Below are 12,133 nucleotides of genomic sequence, written 5' to 3'. Positions count from 1 at the left end.
ACAGCACTGTTTTCATCACAAAAATCAGATTTCCCATGTGTACAGTTAGTTTCCATCTACCAGATTTCCCCCATCTACAGTCAGTTTCCATCTATCAGATTTCCCATGTCTACAGTCAGTTTCCAGCTACCAGATTTCCCCGTCTACAGTCAGTTTCCATCTATCAGATTTCCCCGTCTACAGTCAGTTTCCATCTATCAGATTTCCCCATCTACAGTCAGTTTCCATCTATCAGATTTCCCCGTCTACAGTCAGTTGTTCTATGTTGACATTAACTGGTAAATCAGTTCTATGTTGCCTTCAACTGGTACACCAGTTCTATGTTGCCTTCAACTGGTAAATCAGTTCTATGTTGCCTTCAACTGGTAAATCAGTTCTATGTCGCCTTCAACTGGTAAATCAGTTCTATGTCGCCTTCAACTGGTAAATCAGTTCTATGTTGACTTCAACTGGTACAACAGTTCTATGTTGCCTTCAACTGATACACCAGTTCTATGTTGCCTTCAACTGATACACCAGTTCTATGTTGCCTTCAACTGGTACACCAGTTCTATGTTGACTTCAGCTGGTAAATCAGTTCTATGTTGACTTCAACTGGTACACCAGTTCTATGTTGCCTTCAACTGGTAAATCAGTTCTATGTTGCCTTCAACTGGTACACCAGTTCTATGTTGACTTCAGCTGGTACACCAGTTCTATGTTGACTTCAGCTGGTACACCAGTTCTATGTTGACTTTAACTGGTAAATCAGTTCTATGTTGACATTAACTGGTAAACCAGTTCTATGTTGACTTCAACTGGTAAATCAGTTCTCTGTTGACTTCAACTGGTACACCAGTTCTATGTTGACTTCAACTGGTAAATCAGTTCTATGTTGACTTCAGCTGGTACACCAGTTCTATGTTGACTTCAGCTGGTACACCAGTTCTATGTTCACTTTAACTGGTAAATCAGTTCTATGTTGACATTAACTGGTAAACCAGTTCTATGTTGACTTCAACTGGTAAACCAGTTCTCTGTTGACTTCAACTGGTACACCAGTTCTATGTTGACTTCAACTGGTAAATCAGTTCTATGTTGCCTTCAACTGGTTCACCAGTTCTATGTTGACTTCAGCTGGTACACCAGTTCTATGTTGACTTTAACTGGTACACCAGTTCAATGTTGACTTTAACTGGTAAATCAGTTCTATGTTGACATTAACTGGTAAATCAGTTCTATGTTGACTTCAACTGGTAAATCAGTTCTATGTTGATATTAACAGGTAAATCAGTTCTATGTTGACATTAACTGGTAAACTGGTTCTGTTGACTGTAACTGGTAAATCAGTTATCTGTTGACTTTAACTGGTAAATCAGTTCTATGTTGACATTAACTGGTAGATCGGTTCTGTTGACATTAAAGGGGCATACCCTAGTTTTTAAACACTAAGGCATATTTTTTACTATTAGAGGCATTTTTTATAACTAAAATCAAACTTTGCTTAGATTTTATTGTTTAGATTATTCATTTCCATACATTCGAAGTGTTATTGGTAAATCAGTTCTATGTTGACATTAACTGGTAAACTGGTTCTGTTGACTTTAACTGGTAAATCAGTTATCTGTTGACTTTAACTGGTAAATCGAAGTGTTATTGGTCATCCAGGTGTTTTTAATATCACAAAATGCATTTCTCATAGTGTTAAAAACGTGCGTCTGAGAAGTAACAGTTATGGAGTCGAGTTTTAGTCTATTTTTAGAGGATATTTCACCATTTCAAAGTCACAGACTCATGTTTCACTCAAATGTAACTTTATCCAACTTTTCAGATATTTTGCTTTATAATTGTGTAAAAGTGTGTAAATATAAAAGTGTGCGCCCCCACCCCTATTTTTGGCACCTTCCTACGCCAGTGATACAGAAAGGAGACCATTGCTTCGCCATCCAATCAAAATGACCTGTGTAAGTCTAGGTATTAGCGTTGCTGCATAATTATAGAAAAAAAAAAAAATGAAGAAGATTGTCAAAATGAGTATATGAATTTGGGGAATAGATATACATTTTGCGTTTCGTTGGTATTAATGTTGTTGAAAACATTTTTAAACATAAAATAGCAGACTGTTGACAGTTTAATCTTATTACAAGCCCGCTACACAGCTAGGGGGCGGCCATTTTCTTTACTGCATAGATCTACACTACTCCATAAATTTAAAAATGTATTTACTAAAAATTATTTTACAAATAAAGACTAAAAATTATTCTGAAAAACTAAATGGGTTATATCTTACGTGCACAATGATACCTGTAAATGACAGATTATTGATGTTTTGCAATTTACATTCTTCTTGTTCACCCCAAACAGTAAACCTCTACTTCCCTGAATTACTTCCCTTTGCAATGTTTGACATTTCTGATTTTCGTTATTTTATTATTGGTTGTTTTTTCAACCGCCCTCATAGATTCTCGAATCGGACAGCCATGTTGTATTATTTTCGATGCATTAAATGATTACTAGATCTATATATTAAAAGCTGGTGTATATAACATTTAATTTGGTGTGAATCCGGGTCGTTTCGCTCTGAAACCATTTCGAACCCCGTGTTGTTTCGCCCTTAGACCCGTTCACCCAGGGTAGGTTCGTTCTAAATCTTATTCGTACCGTCGTTGAATAACAAACGTTATATTACTGAAATTTGCATGTCACCAATATATATTGGATCAATGCAAATTGACCCTTTTTACAAATTATTAACATAAGTACCAGACAGGGAGGACTTTGTCATATTTTAAAAATATATAAGAATACAAAAACGAAGAAAGCAGTGTATATGAATTGTAAGTTTTATTACAAATACAATATATGGGCAAAGCAAAATACTACATTTTATCAACAGAGTTCGTTCAAACATGGCCAGTATATATTCCAGTTCAATTCTCCTTCTCCAAGCCATCATCACTTGGGCCGTACTGATGAATAAATGTTTTTATTAACAAAATAAAAAAAATGACCCTACATGAGGGCGACTCGATTCAGTTAACAGAACGAATGGACCCTGATCCAAACAACGCGGGCGATCTAGTAACAGGGGCGAAACGACCTGTTACCATTTGGTGTATGTTAATTGTTTAACTGGGAAGCAAATCGTGGAGTAGGGTAGGGACCTCCCCCCAGAAACTTTTAGATATTATATTGTCATTCCTCCTTTAGCACTATCCTGGTGCGGTTTTTTTTTCTTCTTCTGGTTTTCAAGTTTTAAAACTACGTCGGGGTCCCCCACCCCTTTTTTCCTTCTCTTTTGTAAATCATAATTAGGGGAAAATATACAGAATGGGATCAAAGTATGCCTGCTTTATTTATATCTAAAATGGTGAGAAATTGCGGGTTTGCTATAATAGCACACCATTTGGTATACAGATGTAGCAGTATCAGATTTTACTTTTCCAGAACACAGGAAGAAAAATATAACAGCAACAGTACGTGGGTTCAGACGATTTATTCAATGTCACAACAAAATGGATGACAAGACAAAAGAAAGAAAGAAATGTTTTATTTAACGACGCACTCAACACATTTTATTTACTTTTATATGGCGTCAGACATATGGTTAAAGACCACACAGATTTTGAGAGGAAACACGCTGTCGCCACTACATGGGCTACTCTTCCGATTAGCAGCAAGGGATCTTTTATTTGCGCTTCCCACAGGCAGGACAGCACAAACCATGGCCTTTGTTGAACCAGTTATGGATCACTGGTCGGTGTAAGTGATTTACACCTACCCATTGAGCCTTGCGGAGCACTCACTCAGGGTTTGGAGTCGGTATCTGGATTAAAAATCCCATGCCTCGACTGGGAGGATGACGACAAGGAAAAACACCCTACAAGAACAATAAAATAACAATAAATATCAAGTCATAGAATGCATATATGTATCATGTATATGTCATCAAATTACCTAAAATAATTTACAGATACATATAACATTTATATCACAATTTATATCAAATGTATATCTTTAATCATAATCATCCCATAATGAAAATAACGTAAAATAAATTATCCTGCATGTAATAAATAAACTTGATGAACAGGAGGCACACTTAGACCCGCGGTGTATACATGACGAGACTGCTCCACATATGATACGGGGGGGGGGGGGGGGGGGGGGCACACCTAGACCTGCAGTATATACACGACTAGACTACACCACAGACGATACGGGGGAGGGGGCGGGGACCACACTTAGACACACGGTATATACACGAGACAACTCCACAGACGATACGGGGGGACCACACTTAGATCCGCAATGTATACACGACGACACCACTCCACAGACGATACAGGGGGGCACTTAGGATCGCGGTGTATACACGACGAGACTACTCCACAAAAGATACGGGGGGGGGGGGGGGCACTTAGACCCGCGGTGTATACACGAGACTACTCCAGACGATACGGGGAGGGGGGCACTTAGACCCGCGGTGTATACACGACGAGACCACTCTACTGACGATACGAGGTTGGGGGGGGGGGGGGACCACACTTAGACCCGCGATGTAAACACGACGACACCATTCCACAGACGATACGGGGGTGGCGGGTGGGGCACACCTAGACCAGCGCTGTATACACGGCGAGACTACTCCACGGACGATACATGGGAGAAGATGCACTTAGACCCGCGGTGTATACACGACGAGACCACTCTACAGACGATACGAGGGGGGGGGGGGCACACCTAGACTAGCGCTGTACACACGGCGAGACTACTCCGCGGACGATACGGGGTGGGGGGGGGGGCACTTAGATCCGCGGTGTATACACGACGAGACTACCCCACAGACGATAAACTGGGGGAGGGGCACTTAGACCCGCAGTGTCTACACGACGAGACTACTCCACAGACGATACGGGAGGGGGGGGGGAGACACACTTAGACCCACGGTGTATACAAGAGACTACTCCATAGATGATACTCGGGGGGTGGGGGGGTGGGGGAGACACTTAGACCCGCGGTGCATACTCCATGAACGATACTAGGGGGCACACCTAGACCCGCGGTGTATACACGAGACTAGTCCACGGATAATACGGGGGAGGGGGGGGGGGGCACACCTAGACCCGCGGTGTATACACGACGAGACTAGTACACGGACGATACGGGGAGGACCACACCTAGACTCGCGGTATATAGACGACGAGACTACTCCGCGGACGATACGAGGGAGCACAGCTAGACAAGCGATGTGTACACGAGGAGACTACTCCACGGACGATACTGGGGGAGGAGGTTCCACACCTAGACCCGCAGTGTATACACGACGAGACCACTCCACGGACGATACGGGGGTGGGGTGGTGGAACCTACATCCGCGGAGTATTCTCGACGAGACTACTCCACAGACGATACTGGGGGGGGGGGGGGGGACTTAGACCTGCGGTGTATTCACAAGACTACTCCACGGACGATACGGGGGGGGGGGGGGGGGGCGGAGACCACATCTAGACCCGCGGTGTATACACGAGACTATTCCACGGACGATACGGGGGGGGGGGGGGGGGTACACCTAAACGTGCGGTGTATACACGACGAGACCCGCGGTGTATACACGATACTACTCCACAGACGATACGGGGGGTGGGGTGGGTTAGGCGGACACCACACCTAGACCCGCAGTGTATACACGAGACTACTCCACGGACGATACGGGGGGTGGGGCGGAGACCACACCTAGACCCGCGGTGTATACACGAGACTACTCCACGGACGATACGGGGGGGGGGGGGGCACACCTAGACACGCGGTGTATACACGACGATACTACTCCGCGGACGATACGGGGGGGGGGGGGGGGAGGCACACCTAGACACGCGGTGTATACACGACGAGACCACTCCACGGACTATACGGGGGTGGGGGGAGACTTAGACCCGCGGTGTATTCACGAGACTACTCCATAGACGATACGGGGGGCGGGGCACACCAAGACCCGCGGTGTATATACGACGAGACTACTCCACGGACGATACAGGGGGTGGGGGGGGGGGGGGACCACACCTAGACCCGCAGTCTTATTTTATATTCCAAAAAGCTAAAGATCTCCTTATGAATGCTATGATCCCCAAGCCCGACATTGTCATTGATCTGGGGATAATAAAATTTATAATTAAAAAATATGTTATTTATATACTATTGGTATCTACAAAGTGATATTGAAACTTTCAGGCTGTCTGCTTGAAATTTTATTAGTAATGTGTGTGGATGTAATGTAATATATACTGAACAACATTGTAAACGCACCACCGGTTGAACACTCCATGAAACACACCACCAAAACAACATATTGCATGCATAGCGTGAAAAACGTAAATTGAATGTGCAAATCATGCTGATTGGGGCAATAAAAGATGGTATATGAAAAAGCCACTTTCATTTATGAAGTAGTCTTTGAGAGAACGTTAAACAAGTGATGGGAAGGTTGACAGCTGAGGAACGTGAACGTGCCTTAGGCATGCTTCAAGTCGGCATTTCGAGTCATCGCTAGACTCCACAGGAGATACCAGCAGACAGGAACCACAAGGGACCGTCCACGTCCAGGCCAACGACAAGATCGCCTCCATATTAATGATCGAACGCTGCCAGCTGTCAGGACTGCACCAACTGTTCAAGGTTGACGAGGGGTTATCAACACAGACACTGTGCGTCGCCGTCTTCAGTCTGCTGGGCTGCGTGCTCAAAGATCATATGTTGGACCTATCCTGACTGATCGACATCGAAATGAGCGCCAACGTTTGGCAAGGGTATCGTCATTGGCGATTAAAACGTTGGCATGGTGTGCTATTCTCTGACGAATCCAGTTTCCATTTAAGGAATATTGATGGTCGGTTGGAGGTGTGGCGTAGGCGTGGAGAACGTTACCACAATGACTGCCTTGTACAGACGGATCGATGGAGTGGAGGGAATGTCATGGTGTTCGACGGGATCAGTTATCACCACCAAACAGCACTCCATGTTTGCCGTGGCTGAATGAATGCCATTTACTACCGGGATTACGTCTTGCAAAATCACGGCATTCCCTTCTTTCATCAGCATCGGGATATGCACAAATTTCAGTAAGACAACGCCCGAGCGCACACAGCACGTGTTACAACACAGTATCTAGCGAACAATAATGTCCCTTTGCTTGAATGGCCAGCACTGTCCCCCGATTTATCGCCAATAGTTTATTTGGGATTACCTTGGTCAACGCATCTCACGTCGTCCACAAATGAATAACCTTAGAGAACTGGACAACGCACTACAGCAGGAGAGGAATGCTATCCCGCAGAAAACTATTCGCAGACTTATCGGGTCGATGAGAAAACGTTGCATGGCTTGTGTTGCTGCAGATGGTGGTCATACGCGCTATTGACTTTTCATTGTGACCCCACGTGTCTTTCATACGTAGATGAATTAAAACCAATCGATGATTGTGCATCCTTTTTTGTTTGTTGCCATTATCAATCATCCATCTATTGCTGTTCACAACAAAAACATTGCTCGGGTATTCTTTTCGAAATCCAAACATTTCTTGGTGGTGCGTTTTCAATGCTGTTCAGTATATTATCTCAGATTTTTTGGGCCAGTTTTTGTTTCTTTTATGGAATATTTTATTATTACTTTTTAATATATTAAGATAATGAGAATTATAGGCAGAGGGTTATAGATGAGAAAGATGAATGTAATGGGAATTAGACCGATAATTATGAGCGTGCATACAACCCAACATTAAACAAAAATAAAATAATTTGTTCACAAAAAAAAAAAATCTTTTAAAAAATATATTTTAAATCCTGTGACATCATCTAACAAATGGCATACATTTGTAATTTTAATATGTATGCAGTTATGAACTAATGATTGGTTAAGAGCTGAACAATTAGTAACATCCATTTGCAACATATTTTATATTTAATGCTGCTGTATTTATGTATTATATATATAGGTTGCCTATTTGAATTCTTTGGACGCGTAACAGCAAAGGATGTAATTGAGAGAATGATGGACAGCATATCCACCCAGCCCTTCGCCTGTCAGTACAACTAAACTGGCAGGAAGGAGAAAAAAACGGCATTAAGAAATTAATTATCAGAAATTTTATAAAATGTATTATTACCCGTCTGCATTCTTATACAATGATTTCTAAATTTGAAACAATTATTTGGCTACTAAATAGGTTATTAGACTTGAAATGATTTTTATTTGCCTTAGTGAATGACAAACTTGATAAGAAATGGACACTTGTTTAAGATCCTATAATAAACTGTACGCAGACATGAAATATCTATCGTTTTTAGCAATTTGTTAGTACATGTATACATCAAGTTTACAATGATTAATTTTGCTAATAATTTAAGTTAAAAGTCATTAATTCAATAATGTTCAATTTCTTCAAGCTATAATTGGGCTAACTTGTGACATAATACATCTAATAAGTTGAAAATATGTATTTAATATTTGCCATTTCACATTTTCTGAAGATGCTGCCAAAAACCACATAAAATAAGTAGGAGGAACGGCATCTTAGAAATTGTTTGAGATATGCATCGGACCGAAGTGGGGGCCGCAAAAGGAAGCGAGTTTATGACATATTTGACTATTAATGTGTACCACTGAATAAGATAAAACAAATCAAGAACTAAGACAAGTAATGTTCATCAACGTGGAACAAATAAGAGAAAGCCTATAGATATATATCACATCTGTATGTGCCTAGACATGCAATAGCAAGGTGATTTAGTTTTAGAATTATGAATAAGTAGTTTCGGGGGGAGGGGAGGGGGGGGGGACGACGACTTCGCCCAGTGGTAAAGCGCTCACTTGATGCCCGGTCGGTGGGCCCCATTTGGCCATTTCTCGTTCCAGCCAGTGCATCACGACCATTGTATGTGCCATCTTGCCTGTGGGATGGTGCATATAAAAGACCCCTTGCTACTAATGGATAAATATAGGTTTTCTCTCTAAGACTCAAAATGACCTAATGTTTGACATTCAGTAGCCGATGATTAATAAATCAATGTGCTCTAGTGGTGTCATTAAATAAAACAAACTTAAGTACAGTACTTTCATTTTAACTCGAGGGAAATGTTATGTTGTTGTTTTTTATGACAGTAATAGTCTGAACAAGGTGACCTTTGCTTATACTGAATACACACGAAAACATTTTTTATTCAGTTGTATATACTTTAATTTTAAATAATTTCAGGTGTATGTTTAATACTAAACTGTTGAAATCCTTTTAATATGACATATTTATCTTCTGTATTTGTCATTGCAGCACCTGTGGAGAGACAACGTGCGAGGCCAGCAACCATGGAGACGTAGTCTGAATCCGAAAAAGATGATGAACAAGATTGATATGTAATTCGATAATAAATGTTACAACTGTGCTGTTATTCTTAATTACACTGGCCCAATGTTGGGCCAACTATATAACGCGGTATAAAAATGTTGGCACAACGTTGGTGCAACGTGGAATTACCAACATTGAGCCAAGGTTGGCCCAACGGACAAAATTACCACTGTGTCAACGTCGGCAGTCTACGTTGGGGCAACGTTGGGCCAACCATGGTGTGCTATCTGGGTTATGTATACCAATTACATACTAAACACCCTTTAAATAAGACTAAACTGTTGAAATATTTTTAGTATGACATCTTTATTTTCTGCATTTGTCATTGCAGCACTTTAGTAGAGGCCAGCAGCCATGGAGATGTTGTCGTCGTCGGAATCTGAAAAAGATTATGAACAAGATTGATATGTAGTTCGATAATAAATATTAAAACTGTACTTTTGTTATTCTTAATTACATTGGCTTATGTATACACACGCACACATATAGGCTAACGTGGTGTGAAAATGGCCCGTGGTCAAAATGACCATTGTCAACGGTCTTCGTTGGGCCAACGCTACGGTTTAGGTCGGGCCAACCATGGTGTGCTGTCTGGGGTAGTTCCGGACCTGATTACTTTACATTTAATTTGCTACGTTATCAAATTCTGAATAATATTACATACTTTTATTACATTGGACTTAATACGATACCTAATATACATATTTATTACTTGCATTTTCCTTTTGGTTTATGATTTGATGCTGGTTGCATAAAATAATCTATTCACAGGCAATGTTTTAATTGTGGCCACATAACGCAGGTACATGCATACTGATTTGGGATTAATTTTAGGATGTCATAGGCGTACGGCTTCCCATTTTTGTAGGGATGACGTGGGAGGTGGGGGGAGGGGGACGCTGGCTTCTGCCTAAATTATAGAAAATGCACGAATCTGGATAACATTTATTCATCTTAGCATTACCACCAAACAGCTATATAGGGTTGTAAATGAATCACTACACGCATAGCTGCCAACATTTAAAAACGGGAAAGAGTAATAATTTTCGCGTGAATTGTGACCCGTCGTATAAACCCTTTTGCTGTGTAAAATATCCAGATATTTGTTTATGAATTGTTTTATCGCTGGCCTCAACGATGTCCTGTTGTTTCTTCGTTTTGATGTTCCTTTGGCAATCATTTTTTCCGCATGGGCAACAGAAAAATCAACACGACATAAAGTGCAAAATGCACTAGTATTACTAACAGAACTGGCCTTCAAAACAGGCCACTCATTGCTGTAGTCCTGTTTATACTTCTGTACTACTTTTGGCTTTTTCTGAGCTTTGCACAGTTCATATGGCTCTGATCGTTCGCGTTTTTTCGACATCTTTACTAAATGGCGTCGTTTCACAAGCTACGTCTATCCCGAAGTGCGTTGCGCACGCAAAAAAAAACTTCCGTGCGCATTTGCGGCTAGTTGGGCGAGTCCAATTTATGTGATTTGTAGGGGTGGTAGGTTATTACAAAAAAAAAAAAAAAAAAAAAACAGGAAAACGCGGTGTAATAGCGTAATAAGAGATGGAAAATCGTAATGATTCCGCATAAATCGTAATGGTTGGCAGCCCTGCTACACGTTTTTACATGGATTACAACTAATTTTGAGGGTAGAATGATGGAAATACATGGTAAAAAGGTCTAAGGTTAGCACATTTTACCGGAATATCTGTATCATTTCTGCCCGAATTCGAGGTTTTGCTCCATCGGTAGGGGTCAGTTTAATATTGGGATGGGGGAAGGGAAGATTGACAATGGACGGGCCACACAGAAGTTACTTGAGAAAAAGTCTCCCGAGGACATCCAAGATGGCTTTTTGGATACCCGTATCGTACGTCTGGGTGGTACTGGTGGTGTTCTTGATAACACACGAGGAGGAGCCTAGGTGGTGTACTGACTTGTACTGTTGAAATGTCATTTCCAACAACCTTTACTCCAGTCTCATCAGTACCAGCATGTAAATGTAACAGATACAAATCAACCTCCACTTATAGGAAAGAAAGAAAGAAATGTTTTATTTAACGACGCACTCAACACATTTTATTTACGGTTATATGGCGTCAGACATATGGTTAAGGACCACACAGATGTTGAGAGGAAACCCGCTGTCACCACTACATCGGCTACTCTTTCTGATTAGCAGCAAGGGATCTTTTATTTGCACTTCCCACAGGCAGGATAGCACAAACCATGGCCTTTGTTGAACTAGTTATGGATCACTGGTCGGTGCAAGTGGTTTACACCTACCCATTGAGCCTTGCGGAACACTCACTCAGGGTTTGGAGTCGATATCTGGATTAAAAATCCCATGCCTCGAATGGGATCCGAACCCAGTACCTACCAGCCTGTAGACCGATGACCTAACCACGACGCCACCGAGGCCGGTTCACTTTATACCAACACTACTACATAAACAAAATGAAACACTATACAAATTAAACCCCGAGATGTGTATGCGATTTTCTGGATTAAATATATAAAAAAAGTGAGATTCTAGGGGGCAGTGGGCAACTATTTGGAAGTAAGCACAAGCATAAATTATAACAAGACTATAACAAAAACAACACTCACCATCTACAGCCAAATTCGAAGTGAAGGCTAATAATCAGTCACCGATACCCACAAAACACACGGACTTGCACGATTTTACTAGCAACAATTTTCATTGGCCAGCAAATCAATATTCAACAATATGAATGGCTGGATAGTATAAATATGGTC

At 41.5% G+C, this 12,133-nt stretch overlaps 1 protein-coding gene and 1 long non-coding RNA gene across 2 annotated transcripts in view; both read right to left on the bottom strand.

Annotated features, from left to right (window-relative positions):
• Nucleotides 1-2,360, bottom strand: part of LOC121382815 — a 104,039-nt gene extending 101,679 nt beyond the window's left edge. Inside the window, exon 1 of the mRNA XM_041512439.1 lies at nt 2,270-2,360. The gene's annotated coding sequence lies outside the window, so the exon portion shown is untranslated. The remainder of the gene's footprint in view (nt 1-2,269) is intronic.
• Nucleotides 2,361-9,663: 7,303 nt separating this feature from the next.
• LOC121384394 lies at nt 9,664-11,113 on the bottom strand. Its single transcript, XR_005959383.1, has 2 exons — nt 10,623-11,113; nt 9,664-9,755 (listed from the first exon to the last, which is right to left on the bottom strand). It is a non-coding gene; the product is annotated as an uncharacterized LOC121384394 (long non-coding RNA).
• Nucleotides 11,114-12,133: the final 1,020 nt, after the last annotated feature.

The sequence above is a fragment of the Gigantopelta aegis genome, chromosome 10 (genome assembly GCF_016097555.1).
Source record: "Gigantopelta aegis isolate Gae_Host chromosome 10, Gae_host_genome, whole genome shotgun sequence".
NCBI lineage: Eukaryota > Metazoa > Mollusca > Gastropoda > Neomphalida > Peltospiridae > Gigantopelta > Gigantopelta aegis.
The sequence above is the reverse complement of the archived record's forward strand: the minus strand, read 5'-3'. Positions and strand labels throughout refer to the sequence as shown.